At 45.4% G+C, this 26129-nt stretch overlaps 1 long non-coding RNA gene across 1 annotated transcript in view; it reads left to right on the top strand.

Annotated features, from left to right (window-relative positions):
• The first annotated feature begins 566 nt into the window (after positions 1–566).
• LOC138664828 (uncharacterized) overlaps positions 567–26129 on the top strand; it is a 617141-nt gene continuing 591578 nt past the window's right edge. Inside the window, exon 1 of the long non-coding RNA XR_011318392.1 lies at positions 567–668. This is a non-coding gene — a long non-coding RNA (uncharacterized lncRNA). The remainder of the gene's footprint in view (positions 669–26129) is intronic.

Genomic DNA, 26129 nt, shown 5'->3' on the forward strand with positions numbered 1-26129 from the left:
ACAGTATGAGTAGCAATGTGAAAAATGTATGTGGACAGAGTACGGGGAGTGAGGGTGATGGGATGTGTGCAGACACAGTATGGGGAGTCAGGTGAGCAGGCAGTATAGAAAGTGAGGGAGTAAATATATGAGGAGACAGTATGGTGAACAGGAGGGATGTGAGAGGAGATAGTATGAGGAGGGAGGGGATTAGTGTGAGGAGACAGTACGGGGGAGAAAAGTGAGTGGGCACAGAATAGAAACTGAGTAGTGGGGGCGTAGCATGGGGGACAATGTAAGGGCACAGCCAGGAGGGGACAGTATACCAAGGAGGGGGAGTGTGATGAGAGAGTGCAGTATAAATTCTGAGCCCTATAGGGGGGACACAGTATGAGGACAGTGTGAAGAGGGGGCTAGTATGGAAAGGAGAGGTCAGCGTGAAGATAATGTACCATAAGAGGGACAGTGTGGGGGTCATATTTTGTGCAGACAATATAGTGAGGGGCAATTTTTTATTCAGGAGCATTATAATGACACTTGTATCTTTAAGGGCATCATGTGGAGATTTTCTGCAAAAGAGCAGAGAAGATGGAAGTCTGCAGAGACGGCTGTGGATGAGAAAACTCATCATGGGGTCTGGACAAGATGAAGAAAAGGAGAACGGCTCCAGAGGCGACGTCATCTATAAGGTACCTGGATGTAAATGTTATTTGTGATACTGAATAACTCTCATGTTTTTATTTGTTAGGAGCATTAAAGGGGATGTCCAGGTTTGTGATGAGTCTGCAGTCATTCTTTGTGACTGCAGACTTCTGACTTCTCACAGTGCGCCCTGCACACTGTCAGGATTCTCTCGTGCTGGCGATTTACAATAATGCGGTCACATGCTGACTAGATATGTGTGACCTCAGTCAATGAAAATTAACTGAGAGTCTAGTCATTATGTGGTCAGAAGTATACAAATCACATACTTGTGCTGATATGACTGTCCACCGGCAAGGGAGAATCCTAAAAGTGTGCAGTGCATTAGTTGTGAGAATTCAGAAGCTGCGATGTCAGGATTCAGCTCTGCATGGTTCCAGCAGTCGTCACATGGACACTTCACTCATATGCGATTTTCATACTTATGGTCCTGTGACAACGAGCTTCTCCTCTGCTTATCTCATTTTTTCACTCAATGTTGAGAGCATTAGGGAGAGCGGCTCTTGGGTACATGACTAAATGTGCAAATCGCATATGTCCGGGGGGGTGGGGGCACCAAACTGAATTCTTGCCCCGGGTGCCAGAAACCCTAGATACACCTCTGGGCTGTGTTACATACTACGTGGCTGTGCTATATACTACGTGGCTATGCTATATACTACGTGGCTGGGCAATATACTATGTGGGCTGTGCTATATACTATGTGGCTGGGCAATATACTTCGTGGCTCTGTTATATACTACGTGGCTCTGCTATATACTACGTGGCTGTGTTATATACTACATGGGCTGTGCTATATACTATGTGGCTGTGCTATATACTATGCGGCTGGGCAATATACTACGTGGGCTGTGCTATGTACTACGTGGCTAGGCACTATACTACGTGGGCTGTGCTATATACTATGTGGCTGGGCAATATATTACGTGGCTGTGTTATATACTAAATGGCTCTGCTATATACTACGTGGCTGTACTATATACTGCGTGGACTGTGTTATATACTACGTGGCTGTGCTATATACTGCATGGGCTGTTATATACTACGTGGGCTGTTATACGCTACTTGGCTGTGCTATATTTCTCTGTTGTATCTGTGCATCATGAATCGTGGTATGTGTTAAAGTGGGGGGCCCACTGAGACTCTTTCGCCCCGGGCCCTCAAAAACCTGGAGCCAGCCCTGGCTTCACTGATTGGTCACGCCCGGCCGCGAACAAACAGCGACAGTCGCAGTCCGCCCGCGAATTGGCGTGGGATTTGAACCACGCTTCGCTGATTGGTCGCTCCCGGCTGGCCGAATCCTGTGTATTCATTGCATTATTCTGAAATCTTCATAAATAAACTACATACATACAGTCATGGCCAAAAGTATTAACACCCCTGCAATTCTGTCAGATAATACTCATTTTCTTCCTGAAAATGATTGCAAACACAAATTATTTGGTATTATTATCTTCATTTAATTTGTCTTAAATGAAAAAACACAAAAAGTATTGTCCTAAAGCCAAATCGGATATAATTCCACACCAAACAAAAAAGGGGGTGGACAAAAATATTGGCACTGTTCAAAAAATCATGTGATGCTTCTCTAATTTGTGTAATTAACAGCACCTGTAACTTACATGTGGCACCTAACAGGTGTTGGCAATAACTAAATCACACTTGCAACCAGTTGATATGGATTAAAGTTGACTCAACCTCTGTCCTGTGTCCTTGTGTGTACCACATTGAGCATGGAGAAAAGAAAGAAGACCAAAGAACTGTCTGAAGACTTGAGAAACCAAATTATGAGGAAGCATGAGCAATCTCAAGGCTACAAGTTCATCTCCAAAGACCTGAATGTTCTTGTGTCTACCATGCGCAGTGTCATCAAGAAGTTTAAAGCCCATGGCACTGTGGCTAACCTCCCTAGATGTGGTCGAAAAAGAAAAATTGACAAGAGATTTCAATGCAAGATTTTGCGGATGTTGGATAAAGAACCTCGACTAACATCCAAACAAGTTCAAGCTGCCCTGCAGTCCGAGGGTACAACAGTGTCAACCCGTACTATCCGTCAGCGTCTGAATGAAAAGGGACTGTATGGTAGGAGACCCAGGAAGACCCCACTTCTTACCCCGAGACATAAAAAAGCCAGGCTGGAGTTTGCCAAAACTTACCTGAAAAAGCCTAAAATGTTTTGGAAGAATGTTCTCTGGTCAGATGAGACAAAAGTAGAGCTTTTTGGGCAAAGGCATCAACATAGAGTTTACAGGAGAAAAAAAAGGCATTCAAAGAAAAGAACACGGTCCCTACAGTCAAACATGGCAGAGGTTCCCTGATGTTTTGGGGTTGCTTTGCTGCCTCTAGCACTGGACTGCTTGACCGTGTGCATGACATTATGAAGTCTGAAGACTACCAACAAATTTTGCAGCATAATGTAAGGCCCAGTGTGAGAAAGCTGGGTCTCCCTCAGAGGTCATGGGTCTTCCAGCAGGACAATACATTTCAAAAAAGCAGGACAATGACCCAAAGCACACTTCAAAAAGCACTAGAAAATAGTTTGAGAGAAAGCACTGGAGACTTCAAAGGTGGCCAGCAATGAGTCCAGACCTGAATCCCATAGAACACCTGTGGAGAGATCTAAAAATGGCAGTTTGGAGAAGGCACCCTTCAAATATCAGGGACCTGGAGCAGTTTGCCAAAGAAGAATGGTCTAAAATTCCAGCAGAGCTTTGTAAGAAACTCATTGATTCTTACCGGAAGCGGTTGGTCGCAGTTATTTTGGCTAAAGGTTGTGCAACCAAGTATTAGGCTGAGGGTGCCAATACTTTTGTCTGGCCCATTTTTGGAGTTTTGTGTGAAATTATCAATGTTTTGCTTTTTGCTTTATTCTCTTTTGTGTCTTTTCTTTTAAGACAAATTAAATGAAGATAATAATACCAAATAATTTGTGTTTGCAATCATTTTCAGGAAGAAAATGAGTATTATCTGACAGAATTGCAGGGGTGTCAATACTTTTGGCCATGACTGTATTCTAGAATACCCGATGTGCTAGAATCGGGCCACCATCTAGCATAGTATAATGCACTCCCCATAGACCTGTAGAGTATAATGCATTCCCCATTGGCCTGTATAGTATAATGCACTCCCCATAGGCCTGTATAGTAAAATGCATTTCCCATAGGCCTGTATAGTATAATGCATTCCCCATAGGCCTGTATAGTATAACTAGATGGTGGCCCGATTCTAATGCATCGGGTATTCTAGAATATGCATGCCCACGTAGTATATTGCCCAGCCACGTAGTATATTGCCCAGCGACGTAGTATATTGCCCAGCCACGTAGTATATTGCCCAGTTACGTAGTATATTGCCTAGTGACGTAGTATATTGCGCAGCCACGTAGTATATTGTCCAGTTACGTAGTATATTGCCTAGTGACGTAGTATACAGCACAGAGCCAAGTAGTATATTGCCCAATGACGTAGTATATTGCCCAGTGGCGTAGTATACAGCACAGAGCCACGTAATACAGTATATTGCCCAGCCACGTAGTATATTGCACAGCGACGTAGTATACAGCACAGAGCCACGTAGTATATTGGCCAGTCACGTAGTATATTGCCCAGTTACGTAGTATATTGCCCAGTGACGTAGTATACAGCACAGAGCCACGTAGTATATTGCACAGCTAAGTAGTATACAGCACAGAGCCACGTAGTATATTGGCCAGTCACGTAGTATATTGCCCAGCTACATAGTATATTACCCAGCCAGGTTTATCACAGGTTAAAAAATAAAAAATAAGCATATACTCACCTTTCCGAAGGCCCCTTGTAGTCCATGGCAGCTTCCGGTCCCAGGGTTGGTATAAGCGCAGGACCTGTCATGACGTCGCGGTCACATGACCGTGACGTCATGGCAGGCCTTTAACAGTACGGGATGTTTGGTAGTTAGTCCATGCTTCCAAGTGCCTGCTGGTTAAATGTCTACGCATGCACGTTGTATTTAAATTTTGAACATTGTTCCCTCTGCTAAAGGTCTTGGAGCATTTCTTACATATAACTTTGGACTGATCATTCGGATCTTGGTTAAAAAATTGCCACACTGCACTCGTCCTACTATGGAATACCTTTTCAGGCTTTGCACGCTGTGCTACTGTCACCGGATGGCCACGCTGTCCTACACCTGTTGTGGTTTTTGACACATGTTTTTGGCCTGATACGGGCCTGCCAGATGACAGCTTTTGCGATGTAGATGGCTGCTGCAGATCCTCCTCCACTTCTGAGCTACAGGCAGCGGCACCCTCTTCCCCCAATGGCTGCCAATCTGGGTCAACAACTGGGTCATCTATCACCTCCTCTTCAATGTCATGTGCACCGTCCTCTGTGTCACCGTGTAAGATGCTATAGCGTTGGGGACTGGGCACCATAGTCTCATCAGGGTCAGATTCTGGCTCAGTACACAGTGAGGGCAATGTAGTGATCTGAGTCAATGGAACAGCATAATAATCTAGCTGTGGCTGTGCATCTGTGCACTCCATGTCCGATTCATCTTGTAATGGGCTTTTATCAATTTCCCTCTCTAACCCAGGCACGGTATGTGTAAAGAGCTCCATGGAGTAAAGTGTAGTGTTGCCTTCCGCATCCTTTACTTTTGTTTTGGGTGAAGGACACAAGGAAGCTACTTTTTCCAGACCAGGAGCAGCCACTGACGACTCGCTGCTTTTAGATTTCGAACCTTCTGAAGAGGAGGTGAAAGAGCTAGAGGCTGAGTCAGCAAGGAAAGCCAAAACTTGTTCCTGCTGCTCCGGCTTTAAAAGCTGTTTTCCAACTCCAAGATAAGGGAGTCTTCGAGGCCTTGTGTAGCCAGATGATGACGCTGGCTCAACACCTCAAGCCTTTGGTGCTATCTTGCTTTTCCCAGTACCACCAGATGCTCCACTACCACCACCACCATCAGTACCAGCTGGCAACGACCGCCCACGGCCTCTTCCACCAGACTTCCTCATTTTTGGGGAAATGTTTCCAAAATAACAACCGTTATATGGTACTGTTAAACAAGGTAGAAGGTGTACATTAACTTTTGGAGAATTTATATCTCCCTTTTTTTGGCGGGAAGACTGCAGCCAAAAACAGGCCCTGTGTATTACACTACACAATATCAGTGGCAGAACATGGCTACCAGATATACGACCAACAGAACAGATGTATAGAAACTTGTGGGCAATTTAACTCTCCCTTTTTTTGTGGGGAGAATGCAGCAAAAAAACAGGCCCTGTGTATTACACTACACAATGTAAGTGTCAGAACGTGGCTGGCAGGTATACGACCAACAGAACTGACGTATAGAAACTTGTGGGCAATTTAACTCTCCCTTTTTTGGGGGGGAGAATGCAGCAAAAAAACAAGCCCCGTGTACACTACACAATGTTAGTGGCAGAACGTGGCTGGCAGATATACGACCAACAGATCTGACGTATAGAAACTTGTGGGCAATTTAAAACTCCCTTTTTGGGGGGGGAGAATGCAGCAAAAAACAAGCTCTGTGTTCATTACACAATGTCAGTGGCAGAACGTGGCTGGCAGATACTGTATATCAAAAAATACAAGGGCTGTAGTACAATTGCAATCTCCCTACAATGATCAAAGGACAAGTATGGCAGCAATAAAAAGGACTGCTGCACACAAGAGTGTGGACAAAGAAACAAGAGAACTGTATAGAAAGGAGCAACAGGATTTTTGCTTTTAAAAAAGCAGTTGGTTTGCACAGCGGCATACAAACAGCAATGCAGCTATCAGGGAGCCTTAGAATGCAGCCTAATAAGCTACAGAGCTGATGCACCAAAAAAAACTCCACTGTCCCTGCAAAGAAAAGGTGGTGTTGGACAGTGGAAATCGCTACAGCACAAGCAGTTTTGGGGTTAATCTTCCCTCCCTAACTATATCCCTTCTTCTGATGAAGCTGCAGCAACCTCTCCCTATGCCAAGATCGGCAGAAGTAAGATGGCGGTCGGCGTGCACGCCCCTTTATAGCCCCTGTGACGCCGCAGAAAGCAAGCCAATCACTGCCATGCCCTTCTCTAAGATGGTGGGGACCGAGAACTATGTCATCACGCTACCCAGACTCTGCGTCTTCCTTCATTGGCTGAGAAATGGAGCTTAAAGTGTCATACAAAACGCGACTGGCGCGCAGATCGCCGACCTCATGGCTGATCCCACAGTGGGATCGGGTTGGGTTTCACGAAACCCGAATTTGCCAAAAGTCGGCGATTTTTGAAATTGTCCGATCTGTTTCGCTCAACCCTACTCATGGGCAGTTTTTCCCTCTTTGCCACCCTTTCAAAGACAGTCAGGAAAGCCTTAACATCATCCTCCAGAGCCATTTTCTGCAAGGTTTCCTGTACTATACATCTTACATGGCTACCTTCACTTTGGCTGGTGTGAGGTTCCATCTCCCTGACAGTTTCCGCCAAGAGAGCCATCTGCTGCCAATGCTGCTGCTGTTGCGATTTCTGCTGAAACTGTTGCTGCTGCTGTTGATGCTGCTGCTGCATACTAGCCTGAACCAATTGCTAAACAAGCTCCTCCATGCTTTCAAACTGTATTCTCAATGCTGTAGCTGTCTTTATCCAGGACATTCAATCTTTACACTGCAGACGCCTTGTGCTCTCTGGGACTTCATGCCTGCATTTTATCCATGAATTGTAGGGATTCATGCCCTCAGGTAGACATTACCTAGCATTCACACAGGCACTGGAATTTTGTATCAAAACAATGTGATGTTTATTTGTACTGGTTGCACAGTACCAAACAAAACCATATACACAACTTCCTAGCCTTTTCCAAACGCTAACGAAACAGCTTCAACACAAATCCACTCTGGTCAGCCTCCCCCAGTTGACTGACTAAGGTGTACACTTAGTCTGGTTATATACAGAGCCAGCCAGGGACAAATAACCAGAGCCTGTAGAACTAGAAATTAACCCCGGGTTTATGTTCATTTTGCTTTTTGTAGGTTTTGTATGCTTTATGGCCAGAGTGAACATGAGTTAATGTGCTGCATGTACACCATCTTAAACCAAGCTCAATATTTGTGTTTTTTCATTTTGTGCAACCTGGGGCGTGGCCTCCCTCCCTTGAGCTGGAAATTACAATTAAGAGCTTCCATAGGCTGGGGTCCACAGTTTGGGATCCGGTCCTTTGTCTGCCCTTATTCACATACTGAGGTCAACTCTGACACATGGTAAGGTTTTTAATATTACACAGTGTAGTACCATCCCAATCAGGATCACCTTGCTGACGGTGGGATGGCTTTTATGCTATTTTTGATGAAACACAGTGTTACTAAGAACCCTGTGTTATTTAGATGCACTTTTGCTTTTTAGTAGTTTAGTTACAGCAGGATTTATGTTCATTTTGCTTCTTGTAGGTTTTGTAAGATTTAACCCTAGCCTACCTAGCTCTGCTACAATATATACTCTATATATGTGTGTGTAAACATATATAAATATATATACGTGCCTGTATGAACTCACTATAACGCCTGGGCATGCTCCTGATGAGGCGGCGGATGGTCTCCTGAGGGATATCCTCCCAGACCTGGACTAAAGCATCCGCCAACTCCTGGACAGTCTATGGTGCAACGTGACGTTGGTGGATGGTGCGAGACATGATGTCCCAGATGTGTTCAATCGGATTCAGGTCTGGGGAACGGGCGGGCCAGTCCATAGCTTCAATGCTTTCATCTTGCAGGAACTGCTGCCACACTCCAGCCACATGAGGTCTGGCATTGTCCTGCATTAGGAGGAACCCAGGGCCAACCGCACCCGTATATGGTCTCACAAAGGGTCTGAGGATCTCATCTCAGTACCTAATGGCAGTCAGGCTACCTCTAGCGAGCACAAAAGAAATGCCACCCCACACCATTACTGACCCACTGCCAAACCGGTCATGCTGAAGGATGTTGCAGGCAGCAGATCGCTCTCCACGGCGTCTCCAGAATCTGTCACGTCTGTAACATGTGCTCAGTGTGAACCTGCTTTCATCTGAGAAGAGCACAGGGTGCCAGTGGCGAATTTGCCAATCCTGGTGTTCTGTGGCAAATGCCAAGCATCCTGCACAGTGTTGGGCTGTGAGCACAACCCCCATCTGTGGATGTCGGGCACTCAGACCATCCTCATCGAGTCAGTTTCTAACCGTTTGTGCAGACACATGCACATTTGTCGCCTGCTGGAGGTCATTTTGCAGGGCTCTGGCAGTGCTCCTCCTGTTCCTCCTTGCAAAGGCTGAGGTAGCGGTCCTGCTGCTGGGTTGTTGCCCTCCTACGACCCCCTCCACGTCTCCTGGTGTACTGGCCTGTCTCCTGGTAGCGCCTCTAGCCTCTGGACACTACAGTGATAGACACAGCAAACCTTCTTGCTACAACTCGCATTAATGTGCCATCCTGGATGAGCTGCACTGCCTGAGCCACTTGCGTGGGTTGTATAATCCCTCTGATGCTACCACGAGTGTGAAAGCACAACCAACTTTCAAAAGTGACCAGAACATCAGCCAGAAAGCATTGGTACTGAGATGTGGTCTGTGGTCCCCATCTGCAGAACTACTCCTTTATTGAGTATGTCTTGATAATTGCCAATAATTTCCATCTGTTGTCTATTGTTGTGAATTCCGCTCTTGGGCTCCCTCTGGTGGTTGTAAGTTGCACTTTTGTGGGTTCTGCTCTTGGGCTCCCTCTTGTGGTTTCTAGTGGTATGGCTGCTCCTTGGAGTTAGCTGTCATCAGCTGCCTCCACTTATCGTCTCTTCTGCTCGGCTATTTAGGCCTGGCTGTTCCTTCAGCCAGTGCCACTTGTAAATGGTTCCTGGTTGGATTCACATCTCTTTGGAGTTCCCTGTTATCCTGACCAGTTCAGCTAAGCTAAGTTTTTGCTTGCCCTTTTCTGTCCATAGATTGTGGACTTATCCATTCTGTGCTTTCTATGTTTGTCCAGCTTGTCAGTGTGAATTAATTCTGTCTTGCTGGAAGCTCTGGGAGGCAGATTTGCCCTCCACACCTTTAGTCAGGTGTGGAGATTTTTTGTAAACTCTGCGTGGATTTTTGTAGTGTTTTATACTGACCGCACAGTATTCCATCCTGTCCTATCTATTTAGTTAGACTGGCCTCCTGTGCTCATCCTGGTTTCATTCTGTGTATGTCTTTTCCCTCTCCACTCACAGTCATTATTTGTGGGGGGCTAATCTATCCTTTGGGGATTTTCTCTGAGGCAAGATAGCTTTCCTGCTTCAATCTTTAGGGGTAGTTAGCTCTTAGGCTGTGACGAGATGCCTAGGGAGAGTTAGGAGCATTCCACGGCTACTTCTAGTGTTGTGTTGAGCTTAGGGACTGCAGTCAGTACAGTTACCACTTCCTTCAGAGCTCGTTCCATGTTGCTCCTAGACCACCGTATCATAACAGTACAAGTGGCCAAAAATGAATTAAATGCATCTCAAAAGAAGGAAAAGAAAGTTCTGAACCATTTTTTTTTCTGTGCTCTAGTTTGTCTTTTTTTTTCTTTTCCTCTTGATATCTGGGTGGTTCAGGATATATGCTTTGGCATGGATGTTCAGGGTTTGTTTTCTCGTGTGTATCAACTTGCTGCAAGAGTACAGTGTATCCAGGACTATGTTGTCCAGACTCCGGCTTTAGAGCCCAGAATTCCTACTCCTGATTTGTTTTTTGGGGACAGATCCAAGTTTTTGAACTTTAAAAATAACTGCAAATTGTTTTTTGCTTTGAAACCCCGTTCTTCTGGTGATCCCATTCAGCAAGTAAAAATCATCATATCCTTGCTGCGTGGTGACCCTCAAGATTGGGCTTTTTCTCTTGAAACAGGGGATCCGGCATTATTGAATGTAGATGCATTTTTTTCAAGCGCTCGGATTATTATATGACGAACCTAATTCTGTGGATAATGCGGAAAAAACCCTGTTGGCCTTGTGTCAAGGTCAGGAAGCGGCAGAGTTATACTGCCAGAAATTTAGAAAATGGTCTGTGCTCACTAAATGGAATGAAGAGGCTCTGGCTGCTATTTTCAGAAAAGGTCTTTCTGAAACCCTTAAGGTACCGTCACACTAGACGATATCGCTAGCGATCCGTGACGTTGCAGCGTCCTCGCTAGCGATATCGTCCAGTGTGACAGGCAGCAGCGATCAGGCCCCTGCTGTGCTGTCGCTGGTCGGGGAAGAAAGTCCAGAACTTTGTTTCGTTGCTGGACTCCCCGCAGACATCGCTGAATCGGCGTGTGTGACACCAATTCAGCGATGTCTTCGCTGGTAACCAGGGTAAACATCGGGTAACTAAGCGCAGGGCCACGCTTAGTAACCCGATGTTTACCCTGGTTACCATCCTAAAAGTAAAAAAAACAAATGCTACATACTTACCTACCGCTGTCTGTCCTCGGCGCTCTGCTTCTCTGGTCTGGCTGTGAGCACAGCGGCCGGAAAGCAGAGTGGTGACGTCACCGCTCTGCTTTCCGGCTGCCCGGCGCTCACAGCCAGACCAGAGAAGCAGAGCGCCGAGGACAGACAGCGGTAGGTAAGTATATAGCGTTTGTTTTTTTTACTTTTAGGATGGTAACCAGGGTAAACATCGGGTTACTAAGCGCGGCCCTGCGCTTAGTTACCCGATGTTTACCCTGGTTACCGGGGACCTCGGGATCGTTGGTCGCTGGAGAGCGGTCTGTGTGACAGCTCTCCAGCGACCAAACAGAGACGCTGCAGCGATCCGGATCGTTGTCGGTATCGCTGCAGCGTCGCTAAGTGTGACGGTCCCTTTAAAGATGTTATGGTGGGCTTTCCTACGCCTGCCGGTTTGAGCGAATCTATGTCTCTAGCCATTCAGATTGATCGGCGTCTGCGCGAGCGCAAAGCTGTGCACCATATGGCAGTATCCTCTGAGCAAAGTCCTGAACCTATGCAATGTAATAGGATTTTGACTAGAATAGAACGGCAGGAATTCAGACGTCAGAATAGGCTGTGTTTTTACTGTGGTGATTCGACTCATGTTATCTCTGATTGCCCTAAGCGTACTAAGAGAGTCGCTAGGTCTGTTACCATTAGTACTATACAGCCTAAATTTCTCTTATCTGTGACCCTGATTTGCTCATTGTCGTCCTTTTCTGTCATGGCATTTGTGGATTCAGGCGCTGCCCTGAACTTAATGGACTTAGAATTCGCCAGGCGCTGTGGTTTTTCCTTGCAGCCTTTGCAGAGCCCTATTCCTTTGAGGGGCATTGATGCTACACCCTTGGCCAAGGATAAACCTCAGTACTGGACACAGATGACTATGTACACGGCTCCTGCACATCAGGAAGATTGCTGTTTTCTGGTGTTGCATAACCTGCATGATGTTGTTGTACTGGGATTTCCATGGTTACAGGAACATAATCCGGTGCTGGATTGGAAAACTATGTCGGTGACTAGTTAGGGTTGTCGAGGAGTACATAGTGACGTTCTTTTGATGTCAATTTCCTCTTCCCCCTCTTCTGAGGTCCCTGAGTTTTTGTCGGATTTCCAGGATGTATTTGATGAGCCCAAGTCCAGTTCCCTTCCTCCGCACATGGACTGTGATTGTGCTATTAACTTGATTCCTGGTTGTAAGTTCCCTAAGGGCCGTCTTTTCAATCTGTCTGTGCCAGAGCATGCCGCCATGCGGAGCTATGTTAAGGAATCTTTGGAGAAAGGGCATATTCGGCCCTCTTCATCCCCATTGGGAGCGGGTTTCTTTTTTGTTGCTAAGAAGGATGGCTCCTTGAGACCCTGTATTGATTATCGTCTTCTTAATAAGATCACGGTCAAATTCCAATACCCCTTGCCTTTGCTTACTGATTTGTTTGCTCAGATTAAGGGGGCTAGTTGGTTTACTAAGATTGACCTCCGAGGGGCATATAATCTTGTTCGTATTAAACAGGGTGACGAATGGAAAACTGCATTTAATACGCCCGAAGGCCATTTTGAATACCTTGTGATGCCATTTGGGCTCTCAAATCTCCATCTGTGTTTCAGTCTTTTATGCATGATATTTTCCGCAATTATCTTGATAAATTCATGGTCGTATATTTGGATGATATTTTGATTTTTTCCGATGATTGGGAGTCTCATGTGAAGCAGGTCAGGATGGTGTTCCAGATCCTTCGTGATAATGCTTTATTTGTGAAGGGGTCTAAGTGCCTATTCGGAGTTCAGAAGGTCTCTTTTTTGGGTTTTATTTTTTCTCCCTCGTCTATAGAAATGGATCCTGTTAAGGTCCAAGCTATTCATGACTGGATCCAACCCACATCTGTGAAGGGTCTTCAAAAATTTTGGGGTTTTGCTAATTTCTATCGCCGTTTCATTGCCAACTTTTCCAGTGTGGTTAAGCCCCTTACTGATTTGACGAAGAAAGGCGCTGATGTGACGAATTGGTCCTCTGAGGCTGTTGAGGCCTTTCAGGAGCTTAAACGTCGATTTACTTCTGCCCCTGTGTTGCATCAACCGGATGTTTCTCTTCCTTTTCAGGTTGAGGTCGACGCTTCTGAGATTGGGGCAGGGGCCGTTTTGTCTCAGAGGGAGTCTGATGGTTCTTTGATGAAACCGTGTGCTTTTTTTTCCAGAAAGTTTTCGCCTGCGGAACGCAATTATGATGTCGGCAATCGGGAGTTGTTGGCTATGAAGTGGGCGTTTGAGGAGTGGCGACATTGGCTTGAGGGAGCTAAACACTGTGTTGTGGTCCTGACCGATCATAAGTATCTGATTTACCTCGAGTCGGCCAAGCGGCTGAATCCTAGACAGGCTCGATGGTCCCTGTTTTTCTCCCATTTTGATTTTGTGGTCTCGTATCTTCCGGGATCTAAGAATGTTAAGGCTGATGCCCTCTCTAGGAGTTTTTCGCCTGATTCTCCTGGAGTCCTTGAGCCGGTTGGCATTCTTAAGGAGGGGGTGATTCTTTCTGCTATCTCCCCTGATTTGCGGCGGGTGCTTCAGGAATTTCAGGCTGATAGGCCTGACCGCTGTCCAGTGGGGAAGCTGTTTGTTCCTGATAGATGGACAAGTAAGGTAATTTCTGAGGTTCATTGTTCAGTTTTGGCTGGGCATCCTGGGATTTTTGGTACCAGAGATTTGGTTGCTAGGTCCTTTTGGTGGCCTTCCTTGTCGCGCGATGTGCGTGCTTTTATGCAGTCCTGTGGGACTTGCGCCCGGGCCAAGCCTTGCTGTTCCCGCGCTAGTGGGTTGCTTTTGCCTTTGCCGGTCCCTGAGAGGCCCTGGATGCATATTTCCATGGATTTTATTTCGGATCTTCCTGTTTCCCAGAAGATGTCTGTTATCTGGGTTGTTTGTGACCGGTTCTCTAAAATGGTCCATCTGGTACCTTTGCCTAAGTTGCCTTCCTCCTCAAATCTGGTTCCATTATTTTTTCAGCATGTGGTTCGTTTGCATGGCATTCCGGAGAATATTGTGTCTGACAGAGGTTCTCAGTTTGTCTCTAGATTTTGGCGGGCCTTTTGTGCTAGGATGGGCATTGATTTGTCTTTTTCTTCAGGCGTTTCATCCTCAGACTAATGGCCAAACTGAGCGAACTAATCAGACCTTGGAGACCTATTTGAGATGCTTTGTGTCTGCTGATCAGGATGATTGGGTGTCTTTCTTGCCGTTGGCCGAGTTTGCCCTTAATAATCGGGCTAGTTTGGCTACTTTGGTTTCACCTTTCTTTTGTAATTTTGGTTTTCATCCTCGTTTTTCTTCTGGGCAGGTTGAGCCTTCTGATTGTCCTGGTGTTGATTCTGTGGTGGACAGGCTGCAGCAGATTTGGACTCATGAGGTGAACAATTTGACGTTGTCTCAGGAAAGGGCTCAACGTTTTGCCAACCGCCGTCGGTGTGTTGGTCCCCGGCTTCGTGTGGGGGATTTGGTTTGGTTGTCTTCTCGTCATGTTCCTATGAAGGTTTCTTCTCCTAAGTTTAAGCCTCGGTTTATTGGTCCTTATAAAATTTCTGAAATTATTAATCCGGCCAGGAGGATAATTCTTGGGTTGTTGCCTCCGATGTCCATGCCACCGATTTGGTTCGTGCTTTTCACTTGGCTCATCCTGATCGGCCTGGGGGCTCTGGTGAGGGTTCGGTGACCCCTCCTCAAGGGGGGGGTACTGTTGTGAATTCCGCTCTTGGCCTCCCTTCGGTGGTTGTAAGTGGCACTTTTGTGAGTTCTGCTCTTGGGCTCCCTCTTGTGGTTTCTAGTGGTATGGCTGCTCCTTGGAGTTAGCTGTCATCAGCTGCCTCCACTTATCGTCTCTTCTGCTCGGCTATTTAAGTCTGGCTCTATCTTCAGCCAGTGCCACTTGTAAATGGTTCCTGGTTGGATTCACATCTCTTTGGAGTTCCCTGTTATCCTGACCAGTTCAGCTAAGCTAAGTTTTTGCTTGCCCTTTTCTGTCCATAGATTGTGGACTTATCCATTCTGTGCTTTCTATGTTTGTCCAGCTTATCAGTGTGAATTAATTATGTCTTGCTGGAAGCTCTGGGAGGCAGATTTGCCCTCCACACCTTTAGTCAGGTGTGGAGATTTTTTGTAAACTCTGCGTGGATTTTTGTAGTGTTTTATACTGACCGCACAGTATTCCATCCTGTCCTATCTATTTAGTGAGACTGGCCTCCTGTGCTCATCCTGGTTTCATTCTGTGTATGTCTTTTCCCTCTCCACTCACAGTCATTATTTGTGGGGGGCTAATCTATCCTTTGGGGATTTTCTCTGAGGCAAGATAGCTTTCCTGCTTCTATCTTTAGGGGTAGTTAGCTCTTAGGCTGTGACGAGATGCCTAGGGAAAGTTAGGAGCATTCCACGGCTACTTCTATTGTTGTGTTGAGCTTAGGGACTGCGGTCAGTACAGTTACCACTTCCTTCAGAGCTCGTTCCATGTTGCTCCTAGACCACCATATCATAACAGTCTATTCCATTTGCACAACGGCATGCGAAATTGATTGTCAAACAGTGTTGCTTTCTAAGTGGAGAGATTGATTTCACAGAAGTTTGATTTACTTGGAGTTATATTCTGTTGTTTAAGTGTTCCCTTTATTTTTTTGAGCAGTATATATATATATATATATATATATATATATATATATACATATATATATATGTATGTATGTATACCGTATTTTTCGGATTATAAGATGCACTTTTTCCCCCCCCAAATTTAGGGGGAAAATGGCGTTGCATCTTATATTGCGGATATACAGTACAGACCAAAAGTTTGGACACACCTTCTCATTTAAAGATTTTTCTGTAATTTTATGACTATGAAAATTGTAAATTCAAACTGAAGGCATCAAAACTATGAATTAACACATGTGGAAAGATTTTGTCTGTGTTTTCATGACTATGAAAATTGTACATTAACACTGAAGGCATCAAAACTATGAATTAACACATGTGGAATTATATACTTAACAAAAAAATTGTGAAACAACTGAAATTATGTCTTATATTCTAGGTTATTCAAAGTAGCCACCTTTTGCTTTGATGACTACTTTGCACACTCTTGCCATTCTCTTGATGAGCTTCAAGAGGTAGTCACCGGGAATGGCTTTCACTTCACAGGTGTGCCCTGTCAGGTTCAATAAGTGGGATTTCTTGCCTTATAAATAGGGTTAGGACCAACAGTTGTGTTTTGCAGAAGTCTGATGGATACACAGCTGATAGTCCTACTGAATAGACTGTTAGATTTTGTATTATGGCAAGAAAGAAGCAGCTAAGAAAAACGAGTGGCCATCATTACTTTAAGAAATGAAGGTCAGTCAGTCCGAAAAATTGGGAAAACTTTGAAAGTGTCCCCAAGTGCAGTGGCAAAAACCATCAAGCGCTACAAAGAAACTGGCTCACATGAGGACCGCCCCAGGAAAGGAAGACCAAGAGTCACCTCTGCTTCTGGGGATAAGTTTATCCGAGTCACCAGCCTCAGAAATCGCAGGTTAACAGCAGCTCAGATTAGAGACCAGGTCAATGCCACACAGAGCTCTAGCAGCAGACACATCTCTACAACAACTGTGCAGCAGGCCTTCATGGTAAAATAGCTGCTAGGAAACCACTGCTAAGGACAGGCAACAAGCAGAAGAGACTTGTTTGGGCTAAAGAACACAAGGAATAGACATTAGACCAGTGGAAATCTGTGCTTTGATCTGATGAGTCCAAATTTGAGATGTTTGGTTCCAACCACTGTGTCTTTGTGCGACGCAGAAAACGTGAACGGATGGACTCTACATGCCGGGTTCCCACTGTGAAGCATGCAGGAAGAGGTGTGATGGTGATGGTGAGGGTGCTTTGCTGGTGACACAACTCTGGCACAAATGAAGAGATCACTGCAAAATGTTAATTTTGCCTGATTTTTTCTTTATCGGTATATTTTTGAGTAAAATGTAAATTTTTCATTTATTCTATAAACTACTGACAACATGTCTCTGAATTCCCAAGCAATAAATTTTGTAAAATTTTGTATTTTTTTCTGAAAAGGAGAAATAGTTAAAATTACAAAAAAACAGTGCTTTCAAATAATGCAAAGAAAACAAATTCATAATCATTTAGAAACAACGATACTAATGTTTTAACTCAGGAAAAGTTCAGAAATCAATATTTTGCGGAATAACCATGAGTTTTAATCACAGCTTTCATGCATCTTGGCATGCTTTCCACCAGTCTTTCACACTGCTTCTGGCGCAAATATTTAAGCAGTTCTTCTTTGTTTGATGGCTTGTGATTACCCATCATCTTCTTGATTACATTCCAGAGGTTTTCAATGGGGTTCAGGTCTGGAGACTGGGCTGTACATGACAGGGTTTTGATGTGGTGGTCTCTCTTTGACACAGCTGTATAATCTCAATGTGTGCAAACTGTAAAGTGCTGTGAAATATGTTAGCACTATATAAAAATAAAGATTATTATTATTTTTGTTTTGTTTTTGCACGAGGGGAGTGTGTAATCCCATATGTGTGGTTCCCAAAGATTTGATTCCTATTATCTATACCTTTAAGACAAGGCATGTCATTTGAAATAATCCATTTAAAGTAGTACCGTATATACTCGAGTATAAGCCGAGATTTTCTGCCCATTTTTTTAGGCTGAAAGTGCCCCTCTCGGCTTATACTCGAGTCATTGTCCCAGAGGATCGGCAGGGGAGAGGGAACAGCAGCTGTCACATCATACTCACCTGCTCCCGGCGTGGTCCCTGGCAGCTTCTCTGATGCGATGGTCTCTGGCGCCAGCAGCTTGTTCCTGTGTTCAGCGGTCACGTGGTACCACTCATTAAAGTAATGAATATGGAGGCGACTCCACTCCCATAATGAGCGATACCAGTGACCGCTGAACACAGGAACAAGCTGCCGGCACCAGACATCGCATCAGAGAAACTGCCAGGGACCGCGCCAGGAGGGTGAGTATGACGGGGGAGGATGAGCATTGCGATATTCACCTGTCCCTGTTCCGTCTTCCGCGTCCTCTGGCTGTGACGTTCAGGTCAGAGGGCGCGATAACATGGTTAATGTGCGCCGTCTGCCTGAACAGTCACTGCAGAGAGTCGGAAGACACAGCGGTGCACGGCGGTGAAACGGAAATAGGTGAATATCGCAAGTGCTGGTGTCCCCACCTGCTCAGGACAAGAGGTGAGTATGTCTCTTTTTTTTTAAATCGCAGAAGCAGCATATGGGGCATAATATTCTATGGAGTATCTTATGGGGCAATAATCAACCTTTATGCAGCATTGTATGGGGCAAATGTTTCTATGGAGCATCTTATGTGGCTATATTCAACCTTTGTGCAGCATTATGTGGCGCAAATGTTTCTATGGAGCATCTTATGGGGCCATAATCAATCTTTGTGCAGCATTATATGGGGCAAATGTTTCTATGGAGCATCTTATGGGGCCATAATCAACCTTTGTGCAGCATTATATGGGGCAGATGTTTCTATGGAGCATCTTATAGGGCCATAATCAACCTTTGTGCAGCATTATATGGGGCAAATGTTTCTATGGAGCATCTTATGGGGCCATCATCAATCTTTGTGCAGCATTATATGTGGCAAATGTTTCTATGGAGCATCTTATGGGGTCATAATCAACCTTTGTGCATTATATGGGGCAAATGTTTCTATGGAGCATCTTATGGGGTCATAATCAACCTTTGTGCATTATATGGGACATATTTTTGTATGAAGCATCTTATGGGGCCCATCATAATTATTATGGACCATTATATGGGGTTGTATTTTGTATGGAGCATTATATGGGGCTCCTGATTCAATATGGATATTCAAAAACACTTAACCTACTGATGTCTCAATTAATTTTACTTTTGTTGGTATCTAGTTTTATTTTTTAAATTTACCAGTAGCTGCTGCATTTCCCTCCCTAGGCTTATACTCGAGTCATTAAGTTTTCCCAGTTTTTTGTGGCAAAATTAGGGGTCTCGGCTTATACTCGGGTCGGCTTATACTCGAGTATATACGGTATTTATAAGCTTGATGACCAAAGTCTTAAAGATACTGTTCTCTGTCTGCAGGTGAAGCAGGTCTCTATCACCAGCTCATCTTCAAATCGTCCACATTCCTCTACAAAATCAGCTATTCTCTGTGTTCTGCACCAGTTACCTGTGACATGATGAATCCATATTCAACACTGATTTGCTGCCATGTGAAACTGTAATTGATCACTGACCTCCCAGCTGTATACAGATTCTCTGACTTTTTGCTGGATATCTGCCATGAAAGAGCATGTTTATCACTGCTTCATGCTAATAACTTCATTCTGAGTCACATATAATTTATCAAAGAATACCGATGTATAGAATATATTATTATTTTTTTAAATAATAATTCTGTCATATAATGATAGTGGACTCTTTTCCTTGTCCACAGCGACAATCTGAGGGGTTAGGGGAACCCATTATTTTTCCCATGTTATCCTTCACTTGTATGGCAGTGGTCAGTGTATGGTGGGAATATTAGTACAAATGCAAATTGGTAAAAAGGTTTTTGATAGCGATCAGTATGGTGGTAATATCGCTACCGTATATGCTGGCAATATGTGGTTATAGTCTGGAGGCAGTAGCGTAGCTACTGGAGCAGCAGAGAGGGGCCACCGGGAGTCATGCGGCAGAAAACAGCACAGGAGAAGAGCAGGAAAATGCCTGCTCCTGTCTGACGGAGATTCTGCACACCGGCTAGCACAGTGGCCAGTTGCAGTGTCTCCTCACTGCACTGTATGGTGCAGGCTTACTGACCTAAGGTTCAGGCACACTGGGTCCTAGTGCCCACACTGCATTTCACTCAAGACACTTACCTGGTCCTGCATCACTGCCTGCAAACTTCATAGGTAAGTGGGGATGGAATTTATTAGATTTATTAAATGAAGGCATGTAATGGTGACTGGGAGGTGAATGTGAGAGGATGGGTGTAGTGTTGGGGCTGAAGTGGGGTAGGCAGACAAGGCAATGGGGGGTGAAAGTGAGAGGATGGGGGTATTGTGGGAGCTGAAGTTGGGGAGGGAGACAAGTCACTGTGGGGTGAAGGTAGACAATGGGGGTATTGTGGGGGATGAAGTGGGGGAGGGGGGACAGGGCACTGGGGGGTAAATGTGAGAGGATGGGGGTATTGCGGGGGCTGAAGTGGACAGGGCACTGGGGGGTGAATGTGAGGATGGGGGTATTGTGGGGGCTGAAGTGGGGGAAGGGAACAGGGCACTGGAGGTGAATGTGAGAGGATGGGGGTATTGTGGGGGAGGGGGGACAGGGCACTGGTGGTGAATGTGGCAGTGTGAGGGTATTGTGAGGGCTGAGGTGAGAGAGGGGCGACAGGGCACTGGGAAGCTGATTATTATATTGTTTTGTTAGGAGATTGTATGCACTCCATTACATGCTCATAGAGTGTAATCCTAAAATATTAAGTTATATTAGACATATATTAAAAATAGTGGTTAAAATACTGAGGATTCTAAGCTAAATGGGGGAACAAACAGACCAACTGGAAAAAGTCCATAAATATACACAAATATATGGGGCACATATTACAATGATTCAATTATACAAAGTGCCTAAAGCAAATACTGTACAAAAGATACACTCTCCATAGAAAAAAGCAGAAATAACAGTGCAGAATAACCCCAAACTGCCAGGCTTTCACAACAGAGAGGCTGAATGCAGCGAAGCAATGGTGTGGCCCGTGGGAAATAAAAAAACACTTGGTCTGCTATGACTTAAGAAAATAAAGTAATTTAAAGTGTATAGAATACTTACAGCATGGTAAAGTCAGTCTGTACGATCCCTGTCACCCCAACGCACGTTTCGTTGCTACTTCATCAGGAGGTGTCATATATTAATAGGTCATACATGTCCTGGGGGGTGACAGATTCCCTTTAAAGCACCAATACAGCATTTTTTTTTTCATTTCACCGCTGGAGTAATAATAAGCAAAGTATCATTATAAAATTAATTACAGTTGGAATGAATGTCTGCAGTCACTTTATGTGACTGCAGACTGCCAAATCACGACAGGGAGCACCGGCTGCATGAGCCCCCAATATCACTGGTGTGATCAGGCACCACGTTTGCTATGTGCATGTGTGAGGGACAAAGTAAATGTCTCTCCACACCTGAAATGTTCCCCCACCCTTGGCCACATTCTTCAGGATCATTGTTTACCCTTAATTAACTCAACCTCTTTGAAGCTCTCCACACAATGGTGTGAAATCTTCTGGAGCTGCAGCCAGCTGGGCCCTTTTGTGTGACCAAACACAGAGTACAACAAGGCACAGCAAGGCTATGAGGTATTGAATCTGGAAAATGACTTATAATAGCAGAATGCAATACCTCTAAAACTAGCCGGGCACATATTACGAATCGGCGTTTCTTTCCCCCACGTGCTCATATTATTTAGCCACCTGTAGCTAATTCCCAGAAGAGGCAATTTGCATATTAGCCACCTGTAGCACTCTGGATTATGGAGTTATAAAGCATAGCTACCAGGAATTACATACAGTAGTCATATTTAGTCTCTATGCGCAGATAAAAATCCAGCGGAATCGAGTGGCGGTACAACCAACCCATTCAGAGCTTCAGGTGCAATGTTATGGGCCAGCCACGGTTTCTAGGCAGAAAATTATATTCTCAGACATGGGAGGAGAGAGGCTGTGCAGCGCTCCAGGGTCCTGGTCATTGCAGTAATATCATTCTCCTCTAGGGGGGAGTGATGTTATGTTTGGAGGCAATGAAAGACAACTGAATCCAGGTATCACAAGCATACAACACATTTTGCACTCCAGGCCACCAGGGGGAGCTATGCTCCTATTTATTAGGGCACTCTTCACGCTTAGGTAAAACTGGTTGCCTGGATAGGAACTTAGGCAGTTGCTGGCTGAGCTTCGCTCAGGTAGTTGGTCCCTGAGAGGGGTGGGATCCTGCAGAGGCTGGGACAGAAGGACACGGATCTGCGCCTGCCCTGAGTGCAGCAGCTTCCAGAAAGAGACATTGAAAGAGAACTGTATTGTAGAGAGGGTGAAGAAGTCGTAGCAAAGGAGTGCATATCAGGGGAGTTCTGCACTGCACAGGCTGCCTCCTTCTGAGGCGCAAGATCCCGGTAGCCGGAACACCGAGGGAGCAACAGTCCTTTATGCCTTGATCCAGAGACCAGCAGGACAGCTAATTTCACGTTACCTGTCCACCCTATACCCAGGAGGCAAGGTGGCACCCACGAGAGGCTGGGGCATGATAGAGTCCTTGTAAAAACCCTCAAGCCTCCGGTTAAATGGGTTTGTCCTATCCATCTGGGGAACAGAGAGAGAGACATAACATCTTCAACAGTTGTGAGGACCTTATGAGATGTTTAGCTGTAAGGTACTACAACACACGGCGCTAGAGGAAGGCTACTGATTTCTAGCTGGATAAGGGGACTCTGGATTTGTCTCCAAACCAGCCGGACTCTGCCTGCCCTGTGGTCTGTGCTCTGGACTGTAGATGCTGAAACCTTCAGTAAAAAGGTAAAGAGACTGCAACCTTGTGTCCTCGTTCCTCACTGGGCCTCACACCATCCACCATCTACACACTGGGAAGCCCTGGGGATACACTTCACCTGTGGGAAGGTATACCATCTAGCTGCCATATCATCACCCCAGCGGAACCCTTAAAGCCGCATCGGTCACCCTGACCGAATACCACAGGTGGCGTCACAAACATTTCCCCTTCAAAGACCTTTCCCCTTTTTCACGGACGTCCCAAGGGCCACGTACTGGGTCAGCCACCTTGACATCCCCCTTGTGAACCGAAGGACCCGGTACCGAGTACCCCTTGCTCACGGGGGTGCTCCAGCTGCACCACCCAGGGGTGGGAGCAGATGAGTGAGGTAGCAGCCTAGGAGATATAAGGCAGGCCCTTATTTTTGGACTGAGTTTTTCGGATGGCCGGAGGATACGTTTGCTGACGCAGCCCGGAAAGCCTGTAACTAAGATTTGGACCTGTGTTGTGATCCATCATCGCCTCCCTGGGGTCAAATGCTACATAACACAGAAAATGCAACCTATCTATACCCTATCCTTGTACTATACTCCTGACTGTATATATTTGTTCTTGTATGTATAGCTGTATTTTCTAGTTTGCCTCTTTGGCGATTAAATATAAAATTAATCTTGGGCTGCTCTTTTATCTCGATCCACGAATCCCCACGTCCGCACGCTCAGTTGGTTCCTGACCTGATATAAGCCTGCTGTGGGACGGGGCTTATTTTAAATGAAGAACTAGTGGCAGAGTACCGTACTGTTTTAGTGAGGAGCTCTGGCAGTGACAGTTGGGTAGATTTAATAATAATAAATAATAATCTTTATTTTTATATAGCGCTATCTTATTCCGCAGCGCTTTACAGTTTGCACACATTACCATCGCTGTCCTCAATGGGGCTCACAATCTAAATTCCCAAGCAGTATGGTCTTTTTTGGAATGTGGGAGGAAACCGGAGTACCTGGAGGAAACCCACGCAAACAAGGGGAGAACATAAAAATTCCTTGCAGATGTTGTCCTTGGTGGGATTTGAACCCAGGACCCCAGCGCTACAGTGCTATCCACAGAGCCACCATGCTGCCCCTAAGGCTTAGATATATATCCCCAGGCTGGACTGGTGATATATATCCCCCTCACTGGGAGCGCCTCACTAACTCGTACCTATAAGGAAAGCCTTTCCAGGGACTATTTGCCCTCAGTGCAGTTCCCTGACTGACCTGAGGCAAGTGGTGGTGCCAGAGAGCCGATCCCTGCTGGGTCCTTCTCTCCCCTCCCCTGAGGTGAGCGAAGTCGATGCCCCCTTCCTCCATGAGATCCCTCACAACATGCGTTGACTAGAAAGGGGACATTATTAAATGTTAAGTGAGCACTTAAGCATTATTGTTATAGGCAGTGGCGTAACTACAAAGTTATGGGCCCCGATATGAATTTTCAAATGGGGCCCCCCAATGCCAAAATATTTTCCACCCAAATTCACATTTTCCCTATTCAATTTGCACACTATAACTTTGTTGCAATGTTGTATAGTCTGACCTCAGTTGCATAACTATCCGGTGCCCCATCCTGGTATATATTCCCGTACTGCCATTGTTCTGTAATGTATAATAGAAAATAAACCATTATACTCATCAGGGGCTTACATAGCACTCATGAGGATCCATATAAGAAGTATAATGCACCACCATAGTCCTCCATATAATATTATGAGTGTTGGGGGCTGATGTGGCCCACCGCCAGACCACCTATCTGGCATTTGCTAGTACTTCCAGATGACCAGTCCGATGTTGATTGGAATGGAGCGGTGGTCATTGAATTGAGCGGTGGTTACTTGTGCGCTACCGCTATACCAATGTCTATGGGACTGAAGGAGGTAACCAATTACTCTTCTCCAGGTCTGCCACTAGAAATTTTGGGGCCCCATACTGGCAAAATTTTCGGGGCCCCCTTGAAACTCCGCCCAGGCTCCACCCCAGCCCCGCCTCCAGGCTCCACCCCTCGAACTGTCCACAGTCCCACCACTCTCTCTTGGAAAATCTCCACTTCTCACCTATCACACATTGACAGTTCCCATCACCAGATCACATATAAGCCGGCAGCTTTTGTTTTGGCCAAAAGATTTTTTAAGCCGCCACCATAACACAGTAGACACTTTTGGCCGGGCCCTACTCTGCTGTAACCTATTAAATATTTGTTAAAATATGCAATACAATTTAGGTATATTTTTATTTATTTTTCAATTTTTAAAATGACATATAATACTACATACAAGGAACAAATACCACAGCACTATGACCAGATGACATATTACCACCACAGTGATCGAATAATATAAAATACAAGGAACAAATACCGCTACACCATGACCAGACCACATATTACCACCAATGACTGAATACTACAATACTGATCAGTAATAAAAAAAAAACCACAATACTATCACCATCAGTGCCATTATGCACAGGAGATCTGTAATTAGTAAGCAGTGTATACAGGTAATACAGTGATCACCGGTGACATTACAAACAGGAGCTATGTATATAATGTATAGGTAATACAGTGATCACTGGTGACATTGTACACAGGAGCTCTGTATATAATGTATAGGTAATACAGTGATCACTGGTGACAGGACCTCTGTATATAGTATACAGTGTATAGTGTCAGTGTATAGGTAACATTGACTCACCAGTGACGTCTCTAGGTGAAGTCCTTCATCTTTCATCCAGCACAGACCGCCATCACTTCATCCAACCAGGACTCGTCTCTGCAGGAAATAACACAGTTATCTCGAGTTCCGCTTGTAGAACACATTACTTAATTTTCCCAACTTCTACATTACACCACATGAAGAAGGCAACACAGTATCACTCTACACAGTAATAGGACCGCCCCCCATTTAAAACAGTATACTCAAAAAAAATAAATAAATGCATCACTGCAATAATAATATCCCTTAATTAGCCCCTATGGTAATATTCGCCATCCTAGCCCCCGTGTGTCTCATTCCTGGCGTCAGCCATATGTTCTCCCATCCTGCCCCATATGATCTCCCCATCCTGCCCCATCTGTCTCCGTCGTATCCATCCTGCCCCATCTGTCTCCAATCCTGCCCCATCTGTCTCCATTCTGCCCCATCTGTGTCCAGCACTCTGCCCCATCTGTGTCCAGCACTCTGCCCCATCTGTGTCCAGCACTCTGCCCCATCTGTGTCCAGCACTCTGCCCCATCTGTTTCCAATCCGGCCCCATCTGTGTCCAGCACTCGGCCCCATCTGTGTCCAGCACTCGGCCCCATCTGTGTCCAGCACTCGGCCCCATCTGTGTCCAGCACTCGGCCCCATCTGTGTCCAGCACTCGGCCCCATCTGTGTCCAGCACTCGGCCCCATCTGTGTCCAATCTGGCCCCATCTGTGTCCAGCACTCGGC

The sequence above is a fragment of the Ranitomeya imitator genome, chromosome 2 (assembly GCF_032444005.1).
Source record: "Ranitomeya imitator isolate aRanImi1 chromosome 2, aRanImi1.pri, whole genome shotgun sequence".
NCBI classification, from domain to species: domain Eukaryota; kingdom Metazoa; phylum Chordata; class Amphibia; order Anura; family Dendrobatidae; genus Ranitomeya; species Ranitomeya imitator.